We start from the raw sequence: 11,435 nt of genomic DNA, 5'->3' as shown, positions 1-11,435 counted from the left end.
CCCCTGATAAATATTGACGGCTATAATACAATGTATTATACTGGCACTTAAGGTAGGAATGGATTCCTTAGTCTGGAGATAACTTGAGAAAACTTTGGCAAGGAATAGCATTTGAACTTGGGCTTCCCTGGTGGCTCAGTGGTAAAGAATCTGCCTACAATGCAGAAGACCCAGATTCAATCCGTGAGTCAGGAAGATCCCTGGAGAGGGGCATGGCAGCCCACTCCAGTACTCCTGCCTGGAGAATCCCATGGACAGAAGAGCCTGGCAGTCTACAGTCCTTAGGGTCCCACAGCGTCAGACACGACTGAAGCAACTAAGCAACAGCAGCAGCATTTGAACTTAGTTTTGTGGCTCAGCTGGTAAAGAATCTGCCTGCAATGCGGGAGACCCAGGGTTCGATCCCTGGGTTGGGAAGGTCCCCTAGAGAAGGGAAAGGCTACCCACTCCAGTATTCTGGCCTGGAGAATTCCACGGACTGTCCAGGGGGTCACAAAGAGTCGAACACAACTGAGTGACTTTCACTTTCAATTTTTAGGTAGAACAGAACTTGAATATGTGGAAAGTGTAGGAAAGGTATATCTGTCTAGGAGAATTCACTTACTCACTAATTTACTTTTCACATATTTATTAAGCAACTCTATATTCTTAGCACTGTACTAAGCCCCGAGAAAGTGTGGCTGGAAGAACTATTCAAATATCTTACCATCTAACACACAAAAATGTACAGGAAGGAAACTTTGACTTTTATTGGAGGGATGAAAAGTAAGGTAGCTGGATTTTCAAGACTGAGTTCATAAAGGAATAGAGAAAGAAAAAGGGGGGGCGTTTGGGACCACAGTGGAGAGGTATCTTTAATATCAGATCCATAAACTGGAGTGTCACCCTTTTGCTCCAGTTACAATGGCTGTGTTACAAAGTACTCCAAATGTATTGCTGTAAAGCAACCATTTATTATGTCCATAGCTTCTGTGGGCCAAGAATTCAGACAAAGCACAGTGGAGACAGCTTATTTCTGCTCCACAACACCTAGTGGTTACCTGGAAGACTCAAAAGCTGAGATACAAGGGCTTCCCTGGTGGCTCATTGGTAAAGATTCTGTCTCTAGTGCAGGAGACATGGGTTCTATCCCTGACCGAGAAGATCCCACATGCCAAGGAGCAACCAAGCCTGTGTGCCACAGCTACTGAGACTGTGCGCTAGCTGGAGCCCATGCTCAACAACAAGAGAAGCCACTGCAATGAGAAGCCCACACCCTGCAACTAGAGAGTAGCCCCTACGCACCCCAACTAGAGAAAGCCCTTGCGCAGCAACAAAGACCCAGCACAGCCAAAAATAAATAAACAAAATTACATTTTTAAAAAAGCTGAAATATGGAATCCACCAACTAAAGTCTCATTCACTTACAGTCTGGAAGTTGATGCTGAGAGCTGGCTGGAGGGTCTCAGTTCCTCTTCACAAGGGCCTCTCCACATGGGCTGGCTCAGACTCAGAGCCCAGTGGCTGAGTTCCAAGGGTAAGAGCTGAAAGAGAGAGCGGCGGAAACTGTATCCTTTTCATGACCTAACACTGGAAGACAATCGCATCACTTTTGCATACTCCTGACTGAAGGAGTTACAAGCCCCTTCCTATTTTCAAGGAGAGAGCTCACCACTTGGTTACAGGAGTGCTTTCATATTGTAAGAAGAACATATGAAAGGAGTCACCAGTCATTGTAAGAAGAGGATAGGTAAATAGGTAGGTAGATAGATAGATAGGAGATTAATCTTTGGAAAATACCATCTACCTCACCTTTAGATAACACAAAGTCCTTTGAATAGAAGAGAAATCCAACTAAATTATATTTTAGGAATATTAACCAGATAGCAAGGACAGCACACAGATGGAGCGTAGAAACGATGTAACAATTACCAAAGTAGAACTAACAAAGAATTTGGCATTTTGGTTTTTTGAGTATGAAGTTTACTATTTTGAATTTTATTCCTTTTCTGCCTCATTATTCTTGATCAGAAATTTTAATGCTCTACGTTCCAAAGTGTGCTCTATACAATATCAGTCCCAGAAGATTCTCTAACAAACAAACAAAAAAAGACCCTATGTTCAAATAGAGGTAAACACAGTCTGTATACTTAATCTCTCACTTGGAAATTCTCAATGTTTCTTAGCATAGAAAAACTCCTCAGAAAGTCATCAGTAAAAGAAAAAAATACCTGATTAATACTGTTTTATCCAAAGTGTTGCCAACGTTTTTGACCACCTTTTCCCTAATTAACATACTATGGAACTAGCCCAAAGACCACAGTCCTGGCTGCTCTGGGCAGTAACAGTGAAAGGCCAGGCAACTAATCAGTCAGCAAGTACTGATCAAATGATACATGTGGCCAATTCATCTTGATGTATGGCAAAAACCATCACAATATTATAATCACCCTCCAATTAAAATAAATTAATTAATTTAAAAAAAGAATAAGACTCCAAAAATAAAGGGAACCTGTATTATATTGATAATAAGTTTTCAGTCAAATAAAGCAAAACAAACAAACAAAAAAATACATAATAAAAGCAACAGAAACTGAGCTGTTTCAAGAAAGATCTCAGTGAAAGACACATGATCACCTTGAGAATTGAGATTTAACCAAATGAGGTCGGTTCTTGAATGTCTGTATACCTCTCAAATCTCAGGCAAGGCTAAATTATTGGGATACTCTTTTACTTTAGAGTGAAAGATGAAAAAATGTTTATTTTCCAAAGGTTGCTTTGCATTAAGATGTGATCACTGCTTGCACACAAAGAGAAAGGGAACCAGCAAAGAACTCCACACACAGGGGAGTCAACTGCCGAAGAGGACAGGAGAGCTTCCTATAAATCACACTGGTGTGTCTCGATGGGGCTCAGCTGGTAGAATGGCGATGCTCTGGGAGGAACAAGGCCGGTGTCACGGGCCTCTTTGTCAGTGTGATTGATCACAGACACCATTAGCGGCTTTCCTTTGTGAAAGCCTCCTTTCACCTTTCCCTACTGCTCTCCTTTCTCCAAGACTCCTGCTTCTGGCCTTTCCCAACCAATACTTTTGTCTGAAGAAGGTAAATTCACTCAAACAGACCTCCTGACTATCTCCTGGCCTGCCAGGTGCCAAACTAACATCTGGAACTCAGGCTGCTAGGGGAGTGTGGCAGGGAACAGGCAGTGTTGTGTATCCACTTAGGATATGACTTCATGAACCTAAGGCATGGCCATGCGTTATTCTCCATACCTGCATCTCCTGCTTGTGGATGTGGGTATGGAGGAGACAGGTAGATGGTATTAAATATGGTTGGGGTTTTGCCAGACGAGTGTCATGGAGTGAGAAAGAGACCAGAGGTCTTTACAACAGAGTGCCTTTAGCGTTGGACCATGGAGTCTGTGCTGGGAAAGGAAGTAGTTAAGATAAGGTGAGAGGGTAGAAAGTAAAAGAGTTAGATACAGGAACAAATCAATCAGGGGTCTAGATGAAAATGAAAAGCTGAGAGGTTGGAAGGTGCTGCTCACGGAATGACAGGTTTGATACCTAGCTTTCAAAGGAGACAATCAATTATTGTGTAGCAGAAGAAAGAAAGGCGGCAACCTGTCCTTGCCCAAGAGAGGAACAAGCCACAAGCTCTCCACCTGGCCATCACTGACCACCTCTCGGCACACTGCCTGTGCATTTTTATGCACAAGAGAATCTCTGCTCCTCATTCTGCTTTGAGATAAGCCATCCCCAATGGCTGCTTCTGTTTGTCTAACTTTGAAATATCTTGGTTCCCACCCAGGAAGGGAGGTAATAGGAAGAAAAGCAAATAGCATCCTCTTAGGTATCTATTAAGACACAGGTTGCTTGTCATACTCTCAAGGAAGCTTCCTCCCAACTCCTCTCTCTACTCCCTCATCAGGATTAGAGAACTTTGGTTAAGCCTTAGAAAGCTTGGGGTGCTTATATCTATGTGTCGTGCCTCACTGCTTCAAAACATCTATGATACCATCATCACAATAAAAATTTTGTTCCTATTTCTTTTATTTTGTACCTATATGAGATAATGGATGTTCACTAAACTCACTGTGATAATCATTTTATGATGTATGTAAATCAAATCATTATGCTGTATACCTTAAACTTACATATTACCATATGAGGATTATATTTCAATGAAATTTGGAGAAAAAATTTTAATAAACAAATAAAAATAAAGAGCAATGGGGAAAGGTACACATGTATGGGTCTATCTTCCCCACTAGACTTCAGGTCATATGAGGGCAGGACAATATTTTACTTATTTTTGTTTTCTATCACAAAGCCTAAGGCTCAGCATATACTAGGGAATCATTAATTGCCACTGAATAACTGAATAAATAAGTGAATGAATTATACCAGGGAACAGCAGACTGGCACAAATGCTATAATAACACATGCTGGGCAGACTCCCAGGGCATTGCATCTCTTGTACGGACCAAGAGTCATAATGTTCTCTACTCACTTTGCCCCATAGGACCAACAATAGTAAGCGTGACTAAGCATTACAGATGGAAGGCCCTCGGAGATAACCTGGCCAAACACAGATGTACAGGCCACCTCTGAAATATTTGGGAGTCCTCTGGCACAGACTAAACACAGTTATATCTAATGAGCTGATATTTGCTCAGCTCCCAAAGGTCCTTGGGGAAAATAAACCCTAGGAAAGTTCAAAGTACAAGTCAGCTGGATGGGAGGCAACTCTGTTTCTCAAGCACTAGGTGCCCTGTTCCCACTTGAAGTCTGACTTATAATTGCCAACTTATTACTTCCAAAGGTGAGCATTTATTGTTGGGACTAATGGGTGCCTCCAAAAAAATATTTTTACAACTTGCTTTTGAACATTCTGAGAAGTTCCTTCTTGGAAACTACAAATGGGGTCTTTGTGAGAGAATTTGCCTCCTGCTCAGACCATGCATGCCCAGTTGGCCAGCTCCATGCCAACAGGGCCTTCCACAAAGGGGAACCATCTTTTTTCTGGTACTGAAATGAGTTCCTGGAAGGGCAAAGTCAGCTAGAAAACCCTTTGCTTGGACAGAGGGATACTCATACCCACTGTTTTCAATAATCTCAGCTGCTGCTCAGGTTCTCTGGAATGAAGACAGGTGGTCACATCAAGCCAGGTTACCCTTCTTAGAGCTTCTCACCAACCAAAGATTCTTTCTAGATCTCTCTTCCCCACAGGGTGTCCACCCCATCATGAGGGTAGGTGAATAGCTGGACCAGAAACTGGAAATGTATGTTCTAATGGTCTCAAACCGGAGGTAGGAATGTGAGCAAAACCTAGGGAACTTTTTTTTAAAGTGTACATGGTTATACTCTCTCCCAGAGACTCCAATAACCCTCTTCTCATGATAAACATTATAGCTGTTCTATTACATTTCTGTTTTATTTGCCACACTAATACTAAGAGTAAAATTTACAGTGGGCACAGTAAAGGCAGCTGTCATCAGAAAATTATTCTTATCATTGGCGGTGACAAGCAAGTTGTATCCATGGGTCAACTCTAGCAGTCGGCAGTGGCTGCCATGAACTCAGAAGAGTCCTGAGGCCATATCCAGATGTAACAACAACAACAACAGGTTCAATTACCTATGTCTGCCATGGGTTAAGGGTGGGGCAGTATTTGCCTCTGCAGCCTCAACCCTCTACAAAACCAGAAACAAGGCTCAGGGCTCCAGCCCCTTTGCCTTCTAAGTGAAATCCCTTCTATGGAGCCAGAAACTAGCCTTGGTGATGCAGTTACTATACAGTGCTTATTTAAAGATGCAATTGCTAGGACCAGGATGACATCTAAAAAGGAAGTCAAACCCTGTGCTTCCTGGAAACATACCCCCAATACAAAGAAAACACCTTTGCAGAGAGGAAGAAGGAGGCTTGCTAGCAGAAACACAGCTAGGATGTCTGAGAGAGTGTTAGCAAAGTGGGATCTGCCAGTTCACAGTATTTTCTGTGCATTGCTCAAAGGTAAAGTGAAAGAATAACAACAGTGTTTTGAACACGTTTAGACGTTTTGTTACCAGAGGGAGCTGCAGAAAGTTTGAATTCTCTGAAATGAAAAAGAGAACAAAAAGGCACGTTATGCCTTTTGCTTACTGCCAGTTATTTCACAGCTTCCCTTAAACATCCGAGGCATGATTTGGAAAAGAGGGGTTGACTGGTAGATATTTTAAAGATGGCTTTCATATATTTTAAAATGCCTTCAAATAAAGGTTACTGGGGATACCTCCAGGTCAGTGTCAGGTCTGACCTTCGTCCTCCTTCTGAGCTGACAGGGCCAGAGCAGGCATGGACCAGAACGTCTAACTGCATTCTCCTTTTCCCCAGGTGGACAGCTCTGACGACCCATCCTTTCCCGCATCCCCCTCAGCATTTAGCAGCTTTGCTGGTTGAATTTACATTCTGGCCAGCATCTCTCTTGGGTGTGTTCATGCCTACTTACTGGCAGGTCTGATATGTGCTGTGGGAGTGAAAGACTCCACTTGGACCAAGGTGGTCTGAGTTCAGACCAAGCTCTGCAGATACATTCTAGTCATCTAATCATCTACACGCAGTTTCTTCCTCTGTAAGTGAGGCAGTAACTTCGTCCCAGCGCTGTGGTGTGAGAACTGAATGACTGTTAAAGCACCTGTGCATTAAAAAGTGAATGCAAAGCATCCAATGCCAGATTTCCTCACTGTCAATGTCATCTCCTCAGAGAGGTCTTCCCTGACCACACGGTGAAAATGACCACTTTCCTCCCCCTCCATCCCCTCTTTCCCTGCTTTCCGTTATACTGCTTACTACTCCCTGACATTATCATGTATATAGTTGGCCAGAAATTTATTATCATCTGTCTCTCATAACAGAAACCCATCGACGGGGACTCCTATCTTGTTGCCCACAATGATTCCAGGCCTGAGAACACTACCTGATCTAAAGTGGGCACTCAGTGAGTATTTCTTGAATAGATGAATGGCTCTTTGCACCCCATTCCACCAAGCTGATGAAGACAGAGGCAAACCATCTATCTCCCAACTAACCATCAAAAACAAACAAACAAACAAAAAAAAAAAAACATGGACAACTACTTAAAGATAAGAACAATCCCTCTGGTTAATGTATATTGGACATTTCATGTAACAAGCAAACATGATCAAAAGTTCACCTGAATAAATCCTAAAATAAATGGATTTTAGTGTCTAGGGAAGTTCTAAGTTCAAAAGCTATAAAAATCAAAGAAATTTCTCCCTAGAAGGAAAAAAGGTGAAAAAACTAAGTAGAACCCACTGTTTATAAGTCTGTTGCATAAGGAAAAAATGCACTAAGAAAGAAGGAGGCCTAACTCTGATGTGGCTCAATTCGAATAATAGGTGAACTCTTTCTCACAGTATTCGACAGAAGCTGGCCTCAAGCAGTGCCTAAAGATGTCAGTCTCACCGAAACAGCCCTCTGGAAACTAGAAAACATAACATCGAGAAGCCTGCTCACCACCTGCTGATGTCAACTATTTCATATTCACGTATAAAAATAATTCAATTCATAGTGCCAAGGCCCATTAAAAGTCTTCATAATGTCCCATCAGCCATTTTAAAACTTCATAATTAAAGAAGGCCTGCTTAGAGAGCAAGTCAATTTTAGTCAGGGAACCTGGAAAGCAATAGTAGAAATAATAATGAAAGACAGTTATATTTGAACCCACTGTGCCAACAATCACCTTCTAACTAGCTAGTTTAATATTAAGTTAAAAAGGAGAAAATTTAGTCAGTTTCAACAAAACTCAAAACCTATCCCCTCTGTTTGAGAGGAGTAATGGCTAACCTTCACATTTCTCATTGTAAATAAATGTTTCTGGATTCAAAAGAATCCATTTGAATTGCTCCTGAAATATTAAACGAGAGCAATCCCAATTCTTAGAGAAACCATGCACGCTTAGGTACTGGCCCCAGAAGACGCGAGGAACAGTGAAGAAGGTGAAGCACTGTCATACTTGTACTGGCTTGGAGGCAATGAGGAGGGAAAGCTCCTCCTGGGACCAGCCTGAACCATGCCAATCCATCCACCGTCCTTTCACTGGATCTTCATTTCCCATGATAATCGCTCTTGGTCCACCCCTTTTCACACCCCTAACATCTCCACGTAAGATGACACTAGAGCCCTGGCTCTGCAATTTCCATCTCCAGCCTCTCTCCCAACACACCTACTGAACAGTACATTGTGCTTCAAGGCCACACCTCCTATTTATACCAAACTATCCTCATTCTGTTCATCACTGTCTACTGAACCCCAGGAGACCCTGCTCTGATGATGGGATTTTTTGGCTTCTGGATCTTCTCACCAAGGAGCCCAGATTCTCATCATATCATTTCCCCAAAATTTTAGCTGGAAGGAAAATCTATTGCATTCTTCTAGGTTCAGCTCAAATGTCATACACATCCTGAACCCTTCCCTGATTCATCACCAAATGTGAGTTCATCTCTTCCTGAGCAAGCAGAGCGCTCTGTCCTCCCCCTGCTCTTGGGATTTATAGGTTTCTGTATGACTTCCTGATGGTTCCTGCTCATAGACGCGTCCCCCTCAGTGGGGGGCTCACCTCCCCCTTCCTGTTGAGCTTTCATGCCTTCTAGGACTGTCCACTCTACATTACTGCTGCTGACTTCTGCTCCTTCTTCTTCTCCCCTCATCTTGCTCAGCTAGTTCTCTGAAGCCAAGTCTCCAGCCCTCACTGCCACCATCCACTCCTCTCAATAAAGGCGTTAAGTCCCTTCCACTCCTTGCAGTCTCTGCATCTCCTAATTCCATCTATGAAGTGAAGTGAAGTGAAGTCGCTCAGTCGTGTCCAACTCTTTGCAACCCCATAGACTGTAACGTACCAGGCTCCTCTGTCCATGGGATTTTCCAGGCAACAGTACTGGAGTGGATTGCCATTTCCTTCTCCAGGGGATCTTCCCAACCCAGGGCTCGAATCCAGGTCTCCCGCATTGTAGACAGACGCTTTACTGTCTGAGCCACCAGGGAAGCCCAATTCCATCTATACTGACACTGAAATATGACTGAAAGTCAAAGGTATGTGCTGCTGCTGCTAAGTCGCTTCAGTTGTGTCCGACTCTGTGCGACCCCATAGATGGCAGCCCACCAGGCTCCCCTGTCCCTGGGATTCTCCAGGCAAGAACACTGGAGTGGGTTGCCACTTCCCTCTCCAATGCATGAAAATGAAAAGTGAAAGTGAAGTTGCTCAGTCGTGTGTAACTAGTAGCAACCCCATGGACTGCAGCCCACCAGGCTCCTCTGTCCATGGGATTTTCCAGGCAAGAGTACTGGAGTGGGGTGCCATTGCCTTCTCCGAAAGGTATATGAGTTAAACCATAAACTCACATAAAGGTTCTGTTCTCAAAGAGCTAAAAATAATTTTACATGACAGACAAAGACAAATACTGTATGATATCACTTATATGTGGAATCCAAAACATACAACAAACTAGTGAATCTAACTAAAAAGAAATAGACTCACTAATAAAGAGAACAAACTAGTGGTTACCAGTGGGGAGAGGGAAGGAGAGAAAGGGGCAAGATAAGGGTAGGAGATTAAGAGGGGCAAACTGTTAGATATAAAATGAGCCACAAGGATATATTGCACAATATAGGGAATATAGCTAGTATTTTATAATAACTATAAATGGAACACAGGGCTTCCCTGGTAGCTCGGTGGTAAAGAATCTGCCTGCAAACACTCTCTGACATAAATCACAGCAAGATCCTCTATGATCCACCTCCCAGAGTAATGGAAATAAAAACAAAAATAAACAAGAATGGGACCTAATCAAAGTTAAAAGCTTTTCACAACGAAGGAAACTATAAACAAGGTGAAAAGACAGCCTTCACAATGGGAGAAAATAATAGAAAATGAAACAAATGACAAAAAATTAATCTCAAAAATATACAAGCAGCTCATGCAGCTCAATACCAGAAAAATAAATGACCCAATCAAAAAATGGGCCAAAAAACTAAATAGACATTTCTCCAAAGAAGATATACAGATGGCTAACAAACACATGAAAAGATGCTCAACATCACTCATTATCAGAGAAATGCAAATCAAAACCATAATGAGGTACCATCTCACGCTGGTCAGAATGACTCCCATCAAAAAGTCTACAAACAAAAATTGCTGGAGAGGATGTGGAGAAAAGGGAACCCTCTTACACTGTTGGTGGGAATACAAACGAGTACAGCCACTACGGGGAGAACAGTGTGGAGATTCCTTAAAATACTGGGAATAGAACTGCCATACGACCCAGCAATTCCACTGCTGGGCATACACACCAAGGAAACCAGAATTGAGAGAGACACATGTACCCCAATGTTCACTGCAGCACTGTTTACAATAGACAGGACATGGAAGCAACCTAGATGTCCATGCAAATGAAAGGATAAGGAAATTGTGGTACATAAACACAATGGGATACTACTCAGCTATAAAAAAGAACACATTTGAGTCAGTTCTAATGAAGTGGATGAAACTAGAGCCTACTATACAGAGTGAAGTAAGCCAGAAAGAGAAACACCAATACAGTATATTAATGCATATATATGGAATTTAGAAAAATGGTAACAATCCTATATGCAAGACAGCAAAAGAGACACAGATGTAAAGAACAGACTTTTGGACTATGTGGGAGAAGGTGAGGTTGGGACGATATGAGAGAATAGCATTGAGACATGTATATTACCATATGTAAAACAGATGACCAGTGCAAGTTCGATGCATGAAGCAGGGCACTCAAAGCTGGTGCTCTGGGACAACCCAGAGGGATGGGATGGGGAGGGAGGTGGGAGGGGGGTTCAGGATGGTGGGACACATGTACACCCATGGCTGATTCATGTCAATGTATGGCAAAAATCACCATGATACTGTAAAGTAATTAGCCTCCAATTAAAATTAATTAATTAAAAAAACACACAATGAGATATATTTGCAATAAACCTTGGACAACAACAACAAAAAGAGAATCTGCCTGCAATGCAGGAGCCACAGGAAACATTGGTTCCATCCCTGGGTCAGGAAGATTCCCTAGAGGAAGAAATGGCAAGCCACTCCAATATTCTTCCCTGGGAAATCCCATGCACAGAGGAGCTTGACAGGTTACAGTCCATGGGGTCACAAACAGCTGGACACAGCACACACACATTGTACATTTGTAACTTACAGGTGGCGCTAGTGGTAAAGAACCTGCCTGCCAATGCAAGTCCAATTCAACCAAGGTTCAATCAAGGTTCAAGGTTCAGTTGAGATGCAGGTTCAATCCCTGGGTCGGAAAGATACTCTGGAGGAGGAAATGGTAACCCACTCCAGTATTCTTGCCTGGAGAATCTCATAGACAAAGAAGCCTGGCAGGCTATAGTCCATAGGGTCACAAAGCGTCAAACA

The sequence above is a fragment of the Budorcas taxicolor genome, chromosome 11 (assembly GCF_023091745.1).
Source record: "Budorcas taxicolor isolate Tak-1 chromosome 11, Takin1.1, whole genome shotgun sequence".
NCBI classification, from domain to species: domain Eukaryota; kingdom Metazoa; phylum Chordata; class Mammalia; order Artiodactyla; family Bovidae; genus Budorcas; species Budorcas taxicolor.
Note: the sequence above shows the minus strand (reverse complement) of the source record.